The 15,091-nt window shown below is 42.3% G+C and overlaps 1 pseudogene; it reads right to left on the bottom strand.

Moving 5' to 3' along the window:
- Positions 1-10,069: 10,069 nt before the first annotated feature.
- The window catches only part of LOC121100306, a 192,197-nt pseudogene continuing 187,175 nt past the window's right edge, over positions 10,070-15,091 (bottom strand).

Raw genomic sequence — 15,091 nt, 5'->3', positions numbered from 1 at the left:
GCTGCCTCTCCCAGTCCTTATGATTTCATTTGGGGGAAGATGTTCATGAAACAGCCTAACTAGAGATTTTAGGGGTATCTAAAAACTTCTGGGGGAAGGTGTGGCTTCTCTAGGCCTATGTAAGCAATTTATCAATTAGAGAGGCATGGCCAGTTTCTTTTTCAGGAGCCTATAATCTATTGCTTTATCTGATGTCTGTGTGTGATACTGAAAGTTCTCTGGTTTACAGCAGTAATTGCCTAATTCTCTCTTGTTCTCACCAGATACTAGGCACTGAAAGTGTGCTGGCTTTCCATCAGTGCCCTAAGACAGGCAGTTACTAGCTCTTCAGGCAGTCATCAGAAAAGCTGGAACACTGGACACATGCTCCACTTCTTTTCCTCCTTCCCGAGGGAGAAGTTTAGACTTGTGCATCTTTTCCCACTCATGCCAAGCTGTGCCAGCAAGCCACTCCCCATCCTTCTTTGTTTACAGTGGCTCCTAGGCATACTAACTAAGCTAGTTCCATCAGTGTTCCAAGTGAAGTGAGACATAAATTAGGCCCTCGGATAGCCCTCTGAAAAACCACAATGTTGGGTGCATGAATGCCCTACCCTTCTCTTTCTCCCTGAGGGAAAAGTAGCTGGTAGGATTGTTCTTTCCCAGTGCTGTACTGTGTCAGCTTGGGAGAGAAGCTGAGCCAGGTAGAGTGAAATTATCTTCTAATTCATTTCAGTACAGCTGTTCTTAGCTTTGTGCTCTCCTGGCATACTGAAACTTCTTAACTGGATTTGGGGATTATCTAAATGCCAATATTTTGGTCCACATATCTTGTTAAATCAGTGTTTCTGTGGGGAAAGTAGGTCTGAGACTTCCTATTCTGTCTTGCTGAACTTGTTCTCTATTTTTAAGTTATTTTATTGCTAGGAAATTCTTCCAGTAGTGTCATAAACTGTTATACCTTTCATCTGTATTAGTAGAGTAGATATCCATGATTTGAAGTGACCTGAATCAGGCTTCTGTGAATACCACCATCTCCATTCTATCCATCTTTTATTCTCAGGAGCTTCCATTTTTTAAATGTGATCACAATTGATTGTGTAGCTCTCAACCCAAACCGCATCATTGAGCCTATTTCCTGGTAACTTTCATTCTTGGGACCAGAGACAGTATGAAGGAAATGTCTCTCAGGTGACTGAGGTCATAAGACATAAAACTTTGTAGTTATGCATTTTTATTGCTGCAGTTCAAGAAAACTTTTTGGTGCCTGGGTGGTTCAGTCAGTTAGATGTCTGCCTTAGGCTCAGGTCATGATCCCAGGGTCCTGGGATGGAGTCCCACATCAGGCTCCTTGCTCAGCAGGGAGTCTGCTTCTCCCTCTCCCTGTACCCCCACCCCCACTTGTGTTCTGTCTCAAATAAATAAATAAAATATTTTTTAAAAAAGAACATTTTCATGGTTAAATTAGTTAAATCCAGGATTTTATTTGCATCCCAAACAGGCTTAACTAATGCAATTTTCACTGAACTTAAAAAATATCCCAAACTCCAATAGCAACTTGAACCTCATGGTTTTAAGTATTATATCGCATGGCTATGCGGTCTTAATCTACATTGTTTATTTTCTTCCCTTTTAAAATAAGTACAGCCAAATAAATTATTTAATGTTTTTGTTTGTGTTTACTCTAATACAGAGTAAACACTAAACCATTCGATAGCATGCCATCAAAAATTTGCCTGGGGTTGTGTTGTTAAATAGATACTTGACAGGAGTGTATATACACACCAAACTTACCATGGCACTGTGCCTTTATGAAATTATTTTCATACACTTCACGTTCTTCTATCTTCCTCCCAACCTGTATTTTTGCCAGATAAATATCAATGTTTGTAAAGATTGTGCCTATAACCCTTTCTTTTCCTCCTTAGTAATTTTCTTTATGAAAAAGTTAACAGATTCTTCTAAGACTGTTTTTGATGTGTGAGCTGTCCTTACTAAAGATGCATTAGTCTAACTATGGCTCTGAAAGTAACTATAATAACTTTTAATCTTTATCATTTTGTCTGTTTAATGGTTCCCAAATGGTTCTAGAATATGCGAGACAACACATCTATTAAAGTGGAATGGTGTTCTTAATAGCGCTGAGGCAAGGGCTCTTTGGCTGTGTAACTTTCTTATGAGAACATTAGTCGAGTCTATTTGGGTCAGAAAAATGAGACTACACTTCAGCTAGAGGAAGTGACATGTTGTTGTTGCCAGACAGGCAGTTTATTATTCTTTTCTGAGCAGAATACCCAAAAGATACTTTTATTTGTATTTCCAGATGTTTAATCATATCATCATAATGATGAACTATTTTAGAATACAATTACATAGGCAGCACCCTCAAGAATAAATAAGATGATAAGCTTCACTGAATTATCAAAGAGTTTATGGAAAATTTTTTAAAATACAAAGCAATCTGTTTCCAACTTCTTATAATAACAAACTGTTCCAAACTTGGTGAAATCGCAGTCATTTTTAGAGCTTGCAGGGACTTTGAGATCACTTGATCATAAGACTACACAGAGGTAGTTTAGAAAGGAAATTACAAGTACACAGCATGGAGACCTAATGTACTCTAGAAGTTCGGAGAAGGCATTTTGGAGAAATAAACTTTAATCTGAGTCCTATGGGATAAAGAAAGGGAAGGGTGAGAGCAGATGGCTGAGGTTTTCTGGGCAAAGTGAATATTCTGGGCAAAGATGGTACGTATATTCAAGAAACTGAAAAATGTCAGGGTTGGCTTACCCTTAACAACTGTGTAGTTCTGGATGAGATTATTTAGTTTCTGTAAGCCTCGGGGCCTACTTTCTATAACCTTCAAGGCCTTCTATTTAAGAATTAAGATAATAATAGCAGTGCCTGGCTGGCTCTGTGGGTAGAGCATGTGACTCATAATCTCAGGGTTGTGAGTTCAAGCCCCACCTTGGGCATGGAGCCTACTTTTAAAAACAACGACAACAAAAACACCTTAAAAATTTTAAGATAATAATGGTACCTATCTCCTGGAATTGTCAAGATTAATTCTAATTCTATTCATAAAGGTCTTATCCCAGTGCCTTAGAACATATATTTTCACTAAAGAGTAGCTTTGATGTGAAGAAATTAAAAGATTTTTAAAAAAATTTATTTGAGAGAGAGCAAGCAAACATGATCAGGGGTGAGATAGAGGGATAAGCAGATTCCCCACTGAGCAGGGTGCCTGATGTGAGGCTCAATCCCAGGACCCTGAGGTCATGACCTGAGCCAAAATCAGATGCTTAACCAGCTGAGCCACCCAGGCTCCCCAGAAATTGAAAGATTTTAAGTAAAGAATGACATTATCAGAGTTTTAAAAATCACTCATTCTTCAGGATAGGGATGGCTTTATAGACAACAAGACTAAATGTGGTAAGATCAGTTAGAATAACTTCATAGTGATATAGCTGACAGGTGGTGATGGTGTGGGTTAAGATAAAAAATAACAGAGGTCGAGAGAAGTGGATTAATAAAATTTGAAATATTAGGGGCACCTGAGTGGTTTAGTCAGTTAAGCACCAGCCTTCGGCTCGGGTCATAATCCCAGGGTCCTGGGATCAGCCCTGCATTGGGCTCCCTGCTCAGCGGGAAGTCTGCTTCTGGATCTCCCTCTGCTGCTCCCCCTGCTTGCACTCTCTCTCTGTGTCAAATAAATAAATAAATAAAATCTTTTAAAAAAATAATTTAAAATTTGAAATGTCAGATTTTAGTGCAATATTAGGTGAAGAGTATAAGGGTGAAGAGAGAGAGCAGTATGGGATATCTCCCAGTTTTCTAATTTCCTCTTGCTGAATAAGAAATTACCATAAATAGCAACTTGAAACAATATACATGCATTATCTCACAGTTTTTGAGTCAGCAGTTGTCGGAGCTTAGCTGGGTCCTCTGCTCAGGGTCTCCCAAGCCTGACTTCAAGATGGCAGTTGGGACTGCAGTCTCATTTGAAAGCTGTAACTGAAAAAGACTTCACTCCCCAGCCCCTGGGGACCTGCATCTGGTGAGATAAATACTACAGTTCCCTAATTCCATTCAGTTAGTGCTGGCCATATCATTATCATGATGCTGCACCACCAGTGGTGTTGCCTCCGTGAATGCTGGACTCCCATGAGTCTCTCCAAGGTGTTTACTGTGCTTGAGTGCACAAATGCAAACCTATCTCAGAGTATGACGGAAACTGTAATTGATAATGCATTTTCTCATCACACAAATTTACCATTTACAATTTTAGAATATGCACGTAGAACAACAACACGTCTTCCCACTATGTCTCCTTTTGAACATTTTAGGCAATTATCACTCCATTTCTAGAATGTGATCTCTTTGATGTTGGTAATACCCCAGCTTTGCACACAGTGCTGTAAGTGGGAATGATGGGCAAGGGACCCCGGGCAGAGTGAGTAAAGGAGTAGATTCACCTACAGGATGTCTGTTCCTTGTCCAGGCAAGTCTCAAGAGCAACCTGGGAGAGCATGATGTCAAAACATTAGTTGCATTTTATTCAAAATCAATTAAGAATATTTATTCAAAATACTGAAATACTTTGGATGTTTAAACCAACTGTAATTACTAAAAACAAAGCTCACAAACAGGAACATATTGCATTTTATACCTAAAAAGAAATGAGAAAATGAATAAATTAAATGAAGAATCTAAAGTTACAAAGGATATAAAGTTCTACAGTGGCATTTTAGAATTTTTCTCCTCAAGTGATGAATGTTCTGTCAGAACTCTTGTTCTAATTGGATAAATTGCATTCTTTACTGGGTGGAATGAAATTGACGTTTTGCACCATCTAAATTTGTGAAACTCTTCAAAGAATCATAAGTAGTGATAAGTTACATGAGTTTTGCCATGTAAAATACAGTTGTTGGGAAAAGGCTTTCTGAATGAAAGCAAACAGACAGTATCTATAGAAAAGATGAGCTGAAGTATTTACATATTTCCATATAAAAACTAGAGTTAAGAAGATTCTCTATCCAGCAGAATTTGCTCTGAGTTTGACAGGTACCTCTGCACTTCAAGATTCTATTTTCTCATTTAAAAAGAGCATGGTCTGCATAGAAGAGTCAGTTGACAGGGCAACGGTTTTAAGTGTATTTACTAAAAGTTTTAAAGGAGAGTACAGGCAATTTTATAAAAATATTAAAAAATGAGATCATATTGAAAAAAATACATTCTTGGAGAAAAACATAATAGCTGCTGATACCATTAAAAAACTAAGGTATATGAATATGTAGCAAGAATAATTTCCTGCTTTTTAAAAAAAGATTTTATTTATATGTATTTGACAGATAGAGAGATTGAGAGAATGAGTGGGTGGAGGGGCAGAGGGAGATGCAGACTCCCTTATTGAGCAAGAAGCCCAATGCAGGGCTCGATCTTGGGACCCTGGGATCATGACCTGAGCCGAAGGCAGACACTTAACTGACTGAGCCACCCATATGCCCAACTTTTCTGCTTGTTATTTCTTATGGTTCAGATAATCAATATAAAAACTTTTTTAAAAACATTTTCTTTAGAATAAATTTTCTCATTTTTAGAGAGCAATTTATTATTTAAAATCTTCTGGCAGTGCATACCAACCGAAAAACTTGAGACTGTTACCTAAGCAAGGAAACACTTCATAGGTATAACTCACTGAGATTTTAGAGTTTATTATGGCAGCTAGTATTAATTGAACATATACAAAAATGGGTACCTTCAAGCAGAATGCTGCCTTAACAAAATGGAAACTATGTGGGATTGTCTTTTTTTTTTTTTTTAAGTAGGCTCTACAATGGGCAATGCAGAGCTTGAACTCATGACCTTGAGATCAAAACCTGAGCTGAGATCAAGAGTCAGATGCCTACCCAACCAAACTACCCAGGAGCCCCTTTGTGGGATTGTCTTGGCAGTTGGGCGAAAGTCGGTAAAAAAACTTATACTGAAGGCTGAAACGATAGCTGCCCATGTTTACCAGACGTGAAACATTTGTAAAATTATTGTTTGCCATACTTGGAAGGCACGCTATGTGCTAACTGTAGGATTTAATAATGTATCTATGGAGCAGTGGCTGCTGAGTTTTTCCTATTTTCCCTTTCCCCAAATGGAATCTATCATGTGCTTGCCCCTTAGTTGTGTATTGGATATCTGCATTGAATTTGACAGATAATTTGTCTCTTTAGCTCACAGGTTCCTGCACTACGTGGAGCCATATTCATAGACAGTAGAGAGGACTATTTATCATACAGAAATCCTGAACTTCTGAGCTGGGTCCAGTAACCAGATAGCACTTCCAATTTTCACCCTTGGTAGATTATCTGCCTTGAATCCACCAGGACTGATTTTGCTGTCTTTTATCCTACCTGTTAGGTAGGTAGATTTCTAGTCACTCTTCATTTCCTGCACTTTGCCCATTGCCTCTGCACATCTCATGTTTTGTTCCTGCTTTCCACCCCTCCCCAGTTACTGAAACTCTTCAACTCTGTCCACTGGAATTCATGGTCCATCATCAGCAATATCCTTAGTGTTCTCAACCCCTTTTTCAAACTTTTCCCTTTATTTTTTGCTCTACTAGGAAGCCACTTCTTCCATTTGGACACCCTATCAAGGGTGACTCTTCTTCCCACAGTGCTTGCATCATTGAAAGGGGTGAAGAGTGAGGTTTGACAGCTCACTTTGCCTTTGTCCCAGAGGCCTGGGGACAGGCAAAGGGGCAGAGGGCAGGGACAGCAAGAGGAAACTGGGCCAGCAGGGGAGATTCTATTTTTCCTCCGGAAAGATCTCTGCCTTGGTTTAGCAAAGGAGAAAAAAAAAATCTGGAAAGGGAACCCTACGTGCTAAGGCTAAAATTACAATAAAAAGTTAACTTCATCAATTCCAACGTTAAGAACTACAACAAATGCACGGTCGGTGGTCCCGCCCCCAGCCCCAATTAAGGATAAAAAGAAGTCAGGCTCAGTGGTATTTACTCTACACCAGTTGAGAGTCAGGAGGTTTGCACAGAACACTGCTTAGACTCCCAAGGGTTCCTTCTTCCCCCTTCTTTCTCTTTCTTTCTTCTCCATCTTTAATGGGGAGAGAAGGGGCCAGGGGAGAAGGGTTGGAGTTCCAAGGCTGCTGAAAACAGGCCAGGTAGAGGCGTGGTCAGCCGAACTGAAGCATGGGCTATGAGGTGGCTGGAAATGAAAAAGGAACAAAATAAAATAGAACCAGATGGACACCCAGTGCATTGAGCAGAAGCTGAAAGGGAGCCTGGGGGTGACTTTCCTTGCTTCCATGACCCCCACCTGCACCATCAGCTGCCTCCTCTGCTGTCAGTCTACCCAGGGCTCAGGAGGGAGGGCCTCAGGTCCTTTGCCAAGAGGTTCTTCGTTTTGTGTGAGAAAGAATTCAAGAACAAACTTTTTAGAGAAAGGGACAACAATTTATTAAGTCCAGAAGCAGGAAAGGAGCTACTTCACAAAGTAATAGTTTCTCCTCCCAGATGAGGAAGAGGACCCCCCCCCCCTTGCCTCTAACTTATGTTTTTAAAAGTTAGCTAACATCTAGGGAAGGGCTTACTCTTTAACTTTGGGTTCATCATTTACATGAGCAGTTAGTTTTTCCATTGTCTTAGGGTTGTAATTAGAGTTGTGAAATTACCCACATGGAGCAATTTTAAGACTGTCTGGTCTTCGTGGCTTTAACTGCTGGAGGGAGTAGGATCTTGTGGTCTTCTGTGAGTTAGGATCTTCTGACTCTTGTTAGGACCCAGGAGCTTTTAGGTTAAGGGTCAGCCTAAAAACCAAAATGGCTTCACTTCGGTCACCTTGTCTCTGGAGTCTCCCTTATCTCACTTGCAGCCAAGGAAAAGGGACAGAGAAAGGCCCCAGACTCCTACCTGGACTTGACTGGGGGTTCAGCCCTGGGGCAGGGCACTGGGGGAGAAGGGCACTGCTGTCCCACTCACTCTCTGTCCAGATCTGTCTTCCCTTCTTCCTGTAGCCATGGTACCAGGGTACCGGTCGTTGCTTGAGATTTTTAAAAAACCGAGATGCAAAATCCTAGAGGAGAACACAGGCAGCAACCTCTTTGACCTTGTGGCTGCAGCAACTTCTTGCTAGACATGTCTCCAAAGACAAGGGAAACAAAAGCCGACATGAACTACTGGGACTTCATCAAGACAAAAATCTTTCACACAGCAAAGGAAACAGTCAATAAAACTAAAAGGCAACCTATGGAATGGGAGAAGATATTTGCAAATGTCTTAGATAAAGGTCTAGCATCCAAAATCTATAAAGAATTATCAAATTCAATACCCAAAAAACAAAAATACAGTCAAGAAATGGGCAGAAGACATGAACAGTCATTTCTCCAAAGAAGACATAAAAATGGCCATTAGACACATGAAAAAATGCTCAACATCATTGGGCATCAGGGAAATACAAATCAAAACCACACTGAGATAATACATCACGCCAGTCAGAATGGCTAAAATGAGCAACTCAGGAAACAACAGATGCTGGTAAGGATGTGGAGAAAGAGGAACCCTCCTACACTGTTGGTAGGAATACAAGCTGGTGCAGCCACTCTGGAAATCAGTATGAAGGCTTCCTCAAAAAGTTAAAACTAGAGCTACCCACCACCTAGCAATTGCACTTTTAGGTGATAATACAAAAGATAGAAACATAGTGGTTCGAAGGGGTACATGCACCCTGAAGGGGCACATGCACCCCAGTGTTTACAGCAGCAATGTCCACAATAACCATTATATATACATACATATATATATATATAAAACCCCCAGTCAAGTCCAGGTAGAAGTCCAAGGCCTCTCTCTGTTCCTTTTCCTTGGCTCCAAGTGAGATAAAGGAGACTCCAGAGACAAGGTGACCGAAGTGAAGCCATTTTGGTTTTTAGGTTGACCCTTAACCTAAAAGCTACTGGGTCCTAACAAGAGTCACAAGATCCTAACTCACAGAAGACCACAAGATCCTACTCCCTCCAGCAGTTAAAGCCACGAAGACCAGACGGTCTTAAAATTGCTCCATGTGGGTGTGTATATATATATATATATATATACACACACACATATATATAATATATATAATGGAATATTACTCAGCTATCAAAAGAATGAAGTCTTGCCATTTGCAATGATATGGATGGAACTAAAGGGTATTATGCTAAGTGAAATAAGTCAGTCAGAGAAAGACAAATATATGACTTCACTCATATGTGGAATTTAAGAAACAAAACAATTTAATATAGGGTAGGGGAAGGAAAAATAAGACGAAAACAGAGAGGGAGACAAACCGTAAGAGACTCTTAACCACAGGAAAGAAACTGAGGGTTGCTTGAGGGGAGGGGGCTTGGGGGGCTTGGGGGCTTGGGTAACTAGGTGATGGGCATTAAGGAGAGCACATGATGGAATGAGCACTGGGTATTATATGCAACTGATGAATCACTAAATTCTACCTCTGAAACTAATAATATACTAATTAGCACTATATGTTAATTAAATTAAATTTTAAAAAAGAAAACAAAAAAACCAAGATGCAGGGAGAGAGCATGCAGGGCAGCCAGCGCTCCTGAGAGGGCAATGGGGGCTTGGGTGTGGGATCCGCTTGGGCCTGGAGGCTGGTTTCCCTGAGTGGAAGGGGGCCTGGAGAGGAATCCAAGTGCGGGGGAGCTTCCTCTCGCTGGCCTTTGAGTTCTTCACAATTGCTTTCATTTCTGGAGAGGAAAGGGGCGGTTTGCAGGCTTTCCTGGTTTCCTGTAACCCCCAACTTGGGGCCAGCCATAGCCCATCTCGGTGCTGGCAGCATGTGGAGGGAGGGTGGTGGCAGGCCTGGGGGTGCAATCCCTGCGTGGCAGGGGTGGAGGACAGCACTGGGCAGGAGGTGATGGCTGAAAGCAGGCCAACAGTCTCAGTATCCAGAGGCTGAGATCTCACTGAAGGGCTCTGTCGCAGGTGCCAGTCTCGGCATGCACAACACTCCCACGCTGGGCCAGGCTGCAGCTCCTGCTATGTTAGCTGGTTTTAGTCAGGATGGTGCCCAGGTGATCATCAGATGCAGGAAATATGTGTCATCATTGCATTGGTACCCATAATGACCTCCACCACAGTGTCCACCTCAACTGAGATGGCAGGCTCTGGGCCTGAAGGTGGGATCCCTGTACTGCTTAGATCCATGGCGGCCTGGAATTAAGGGGTTTGGGAGGCTGACAGGATGTCGGCAGAGACCCCCATTAAGGGTATGGAGGCAAGTTGCAGGAGTCGCTGTGGTGGCAGCTGCCATGAGGCCCTGGCAAGATCTGGAGTTCTTCTGGGGGCAGCACCAATGGGCCCTGGGCCAGCGTGGACTGTCAGGATGGTCACAGCCTGAGTCAGTGTAGAGGACATGGTTGTGTGATGGCACTGGAGTTAGTGATGTTCACACTGTTGCCCTGGGTGCTTTCCACCTCTTCCTGCTCACAGATGGTGGGGGATGTTGGTCTGAGCTAATGCTGGAGGTGACAAGCATGGCTGTGTGCATGGTGCTAGCAATGAGGCACTGGTCTGGGGGTGCTGCCACCTCCAAGCTGAATTATAGGGTCCCATGGGAGAGGACAGTGTCAGGGAGCAGGGCACGAATGCCGACTGACATGGTGGTACCAAAGGTCCTGTAGGGATGGTGGGCAGGGGCTGCTGCCTACCCTCAAGCTTGCCCACACCCCTGATGGGGGTGGTGATAGTGGATGTATAGATGGTACCCCTCTCATGGGTCTCACAGGGTGAGTTGTAGCACACCAAGATCACAGTGCCAAGCTGCATGTCACTGCACCAGGCTGCATGTCACCCTGGACCAAGTCAGTAATGGTGACTGACCAAGAGCTATTCTATAGTGGGCAGGGCTAGAATGGACATAGGGAGGCCATAACACAGGCTGGGACTTAACCCCATGGGCACTGTGATTGGAGGCACATGGGTAGGCTGGGAGGTAGGCTGCATGGTGATGGTGGGGGTTGTGAGCCCACAAGCCCTTGTCATTGTGGTCTGTGCAGTATGGGACAGTAATGGGAGTGGGGCTGATCACCTGGGTCAATGCAACACAGTAAAGGGAGTGGGGCTGATCACCTGGCTTGAGGGGATGGCAATGGTGCCCAAGGTAGTGATGGGCATGGCCAGGGAGGCTCTGGTGCTGTGGACCACAGCTCTAGCAAGGCTGGTGGGAATGGTGTCTGTAACTCTGCTGAGGGTTGTGACACCTGTGGTGTTCTTCACAATCAACATGGTGATGGTGGGCTTGACAGTGGAGACAGTGACAGGGGTGACCAGGTGAATACCCCTCAATGGGCATTAGCACCACCTAGGTCACCACCTTGCTTCCCATGGCCAGTGGCAATTTGGGGGAGAGTAATGATGATTTCAGTGGGTGCTCCACTTCCCAAAGTCATCACCTTGGTGGCGATAGTGGTGATGGGGAACTTGATGCCAGGGCTGTTGTCATACCTGTGACCAATATGGTCTTGATGATGGTGGTTTTGCTGGGCTTGGCAGTGCTGGGGAACACACTGCAAATGCCCAGTATGGCAAGCTTAGTCCCAGCCCCACTAGTCTGCATAGAACTGATAATGGCAGTGGGCTTGCCATCTGCTGAGGTCACCAGCTTCAGGATGGTCCTAGCTGACAAGGGCTTTTTGGTCTGGAACACCACCATCACTTTGCCCAGAATGGATATCAGAACACTGTCTTCTGCAATAGAGATGGGGCTCTTCACTCATGGTCTTGGTGACCCCAATCCACCACTGTGGTCACCACCTGGGCTTGCTGGGCCATCATCACAGTCCCTCACTTGAGCACCAAGATGATAGGGTGGGTGGACGTGTTGACAGCAGATGAGATGGAGGTCCCCATCCGGGCAGCTGTAGTCGTCAACGTTTGAGTGGCTGGGTGGCTCACCATAACTGGAGAAGAGGCCACCTTCACAGTAGCCAGGAGGGTGGTGGTGCCAAGTGTCATAGCCATGGTTTTGATGATGGTGGTGCTCCCTGTGAGGCTCGGGACTGTGAGCACCACAGAAGATCATCTGGGTGGGGAAAGCTGTGGTCACTGACCGCTAGTGCATCCACCTGGCTCATCTCTGGGCTGCTGCTGATCACTATTCCCTGGGCACTCCGCCCATTCTGCAAGGAAAAGTGATAAAGTGATGAAGAGCTTCTACATTGTTAATCAAATGATCAGATGTGAATTAGAGATTATTTCCTGTTTTTCAGTATGTACACACAGAATTTCCCAACCCTGTTGATCAAGAAGACCATCTGTAGTGCTTTACAGTACCATCTTTTTTTTTAAAAGATTTTATTTATTCATTTGACAGAGAGACAGACATCCAGCGAGAGAGGGAACACGAGCAGAGGGAGTGGGAGAGGAAGAAGCAGGCTCCCAGCAGAGCAGGGAGCCTGATGCAGGGCTCGATCCCAGAACCCTGGGATCACACCCTGAGCCGAAGGCAGATGCTTAATGACTTAGTCACCCAGGCACCCCTTACAGTACCATCTTTGTCATAAATCAAGTGTCTGTGTGTGTGGGTTTACCTGGGAGCTCCCACTTATGTCTCATCTGTCTGCCTATCTCTGCACCCAGTACCATAACTGCTTAGCTACTGTAGTTTAAACATAAATCTTGATGTCCATTACAGCAAGTCTTACCACCTCTTTCTTCTCTTTTGGCTATTCTTGGTCCTTCGCATTCTCATATAAATTTTAGAACCAGCTGACAGTTTCACAAAGTAACCAATTGGGATTTTGAATGATAATTCATTGAATCTATAAATCAGTTTGGAGAGAATCTTTAGGGTATTTCACCTTCCAATTTATGACCATGGTATATCTTCTGTTCTTTTACATCAATTTTTTCTTTCAATGTTTTCTAGTTTTCTGTGTAGAAGCTTTGCACATATTTTATTAGATTTATTTCAAATTATTTTTAAAAGTTTTTAAAAATTCTTTTGTTTGGATATTTAGAAAAAAGTTAGTTTTATATATTAGACTTATATAAAATAACCTTATTAAACTCAAATATTCCTTTTTTTTTAAAGATTTTATTTATTTGAGAGAGAGAACAAGTAGAGGGAAGAGGCAGAGCAAGAGAGAAGCAGGCTCCCTGCTGAGCAGGGAACCTGATGCAGGGCTCAATCGCAGGACCCTGAAATCATGACCTGAGCCAAAGGCAGATGCTTAACTGACTGGGCCACCCAGGCACCCCATCAAATATTACTTTTAATAACTATTTATTGGTAGATTATTTTGGATTTTTGTGTGTATAATCATATTACCTACACAAAATGATCATATTCTTGCATTTCTTTTTAAAAATTAATTTATTTAATTAAATTAAATAGAGAGTGCATGAGTGAGTGGGGGGAGGGGCAGAGGGAAGGGGAGAGAGAGAATCTCAAGCAGATTCTGTGCTGAGCACAAGGCCAACGTGGGGCTTGATCTCACTACCCTGATATCATGACCTGAGCTCAAACTAAGAGTTGGACGCTCAACCGACTGAGCCAACCAGGTACCCCTGTGTTCCTGCATTTCTAATCAATGTATCTGATTTCTTTTTCTTGTTTTACTGTATTGGCTAAGATCTCCAATATTACTGTGAATGGAAGGGGAGATAATGGGCATCCCAGTTTGTTTCCCAACCTCAAATAAAAGGATCTAGCATTCTACCACTGTGTATCATGGTTTCATAGTTATGTTCTTCAGACTAAAGAAACTTCCTTCTATTTCTAGTTGCTAAGAGTTTTTAATGATCAATGGTGAATTTTTTTCAAATTTTTTTCTGCATAGATTGAGATGATCCTATGAATTTTCTCCTTTATTTTATTCTAATTTATTCTATTTAATTTTTCTTCTGTATGAATTGCAGTTTAATATTTTTTCCCCAAAGATAAGCCAACTTTATATTTCTAGAATAAGCTCAGCTTGGTCACTCATATCATCCTTTTATATATAAATGGATTTGGTTTGCAGATACTTCAAGAGTTTTGCATCTATGTTCCTCCAGATCAGCCTATTTTTTTGTCTTGTAGTGTCCTGTTCAAGCTTTGCAATCAAGGTGTTGGAGCATTCATAAAATGAGCTGGGATGTGTATGTTCATTCCCTATCCTCTGAAAGGGTATGTATAGGATTAGCATGACTGTCTCCCTAAATGTTTGGTAGACATCATTGAATTTTCTGGACTGCTCTGACATCAGTGTGCACATTGATGCCCCACACTCTGAGGATCTAAGATTTCAGTAAAGGGTGACTTATTTACAGAAAATAAAACCAGCTCTTGCTGGTCTTGCTGAGTCCTTGAATTATATTGTTGTCTTCCTCTTAAAATAAGCTTATATTTACTTGATGCTTACCATAAGTCAGGCACTCTGCTAAGAATTTTACTTGTACTATCTCCCTTAATCCTTTAACAATACTAGGAGAGCCTCTGGTATGCTGATGAGAAGCCTGAGGCACAGAGAGAGGTCAGAAAATTCCATGGAGGACCAAGCTGGGGAGCAGAGGAGGCAGGATTCTACCCCAGGCATCCTGGCACCAGAGCTTACTCCCCTCATCTATTACTCCCCTGGCTAAGGCACCTTGCTTGGGTTTAGACTGTTGCTCTTTTTTCTTCTCTATTGAATTGACTCCTCTACTCACTTATTTCCTATTTTCTTAATACTTAATAAATGCTTTCACAGTCAAATTTTCCTTGATTAATGCTTTGTTCGAATTCTGTGTTTCAATATATGGTATTTTATTCTCACTGCTGAATAGCTGTTAATTTTAATTTGGAGTTTTTCTTCATCTTGAGTTATTTAGAAGAGTGATTTAACATTTCTGAGTGGAAAGTTTCTTTGGATCTAGCCTTTGGTTGTTTACTCTCTGGTTTTGTGACATTGTAATCAGAACTTGGGCAATGTAATTTCTGCTTTGAACACTTTTCCTCTAGAATTTTTTGGAAACCTAACATCCGGCTAATTATTGCAAGTGTTGCACGGTGTCTGAAAATAATGTGTTTTCAATTTGTTTGGTACACATTTCTATATATATCTATTATAGCAAGCTAGA

Source organism: Ursus maritimus, unplaced genomic scaffold, assembly GCF_017311325.1.
Source record: "Ursus maritimus isolate PB19 unplaced genomic scaffold, ASM1731132v1 scaffold_10, whole genome shotgun sequence".
Classification (NCBI taxonomy): domain Eukaryota; kingdom Metazoa; phylum Chordata; class Mammalia; order Carnivora; family Ursidae; genus Ursus; species Ursus maritimus.
The sequence above is the reverse complement of the archived record's forward strand: the minus strand, read 5'-3'. Positions and strand labels throughout refer to the sequence as shown.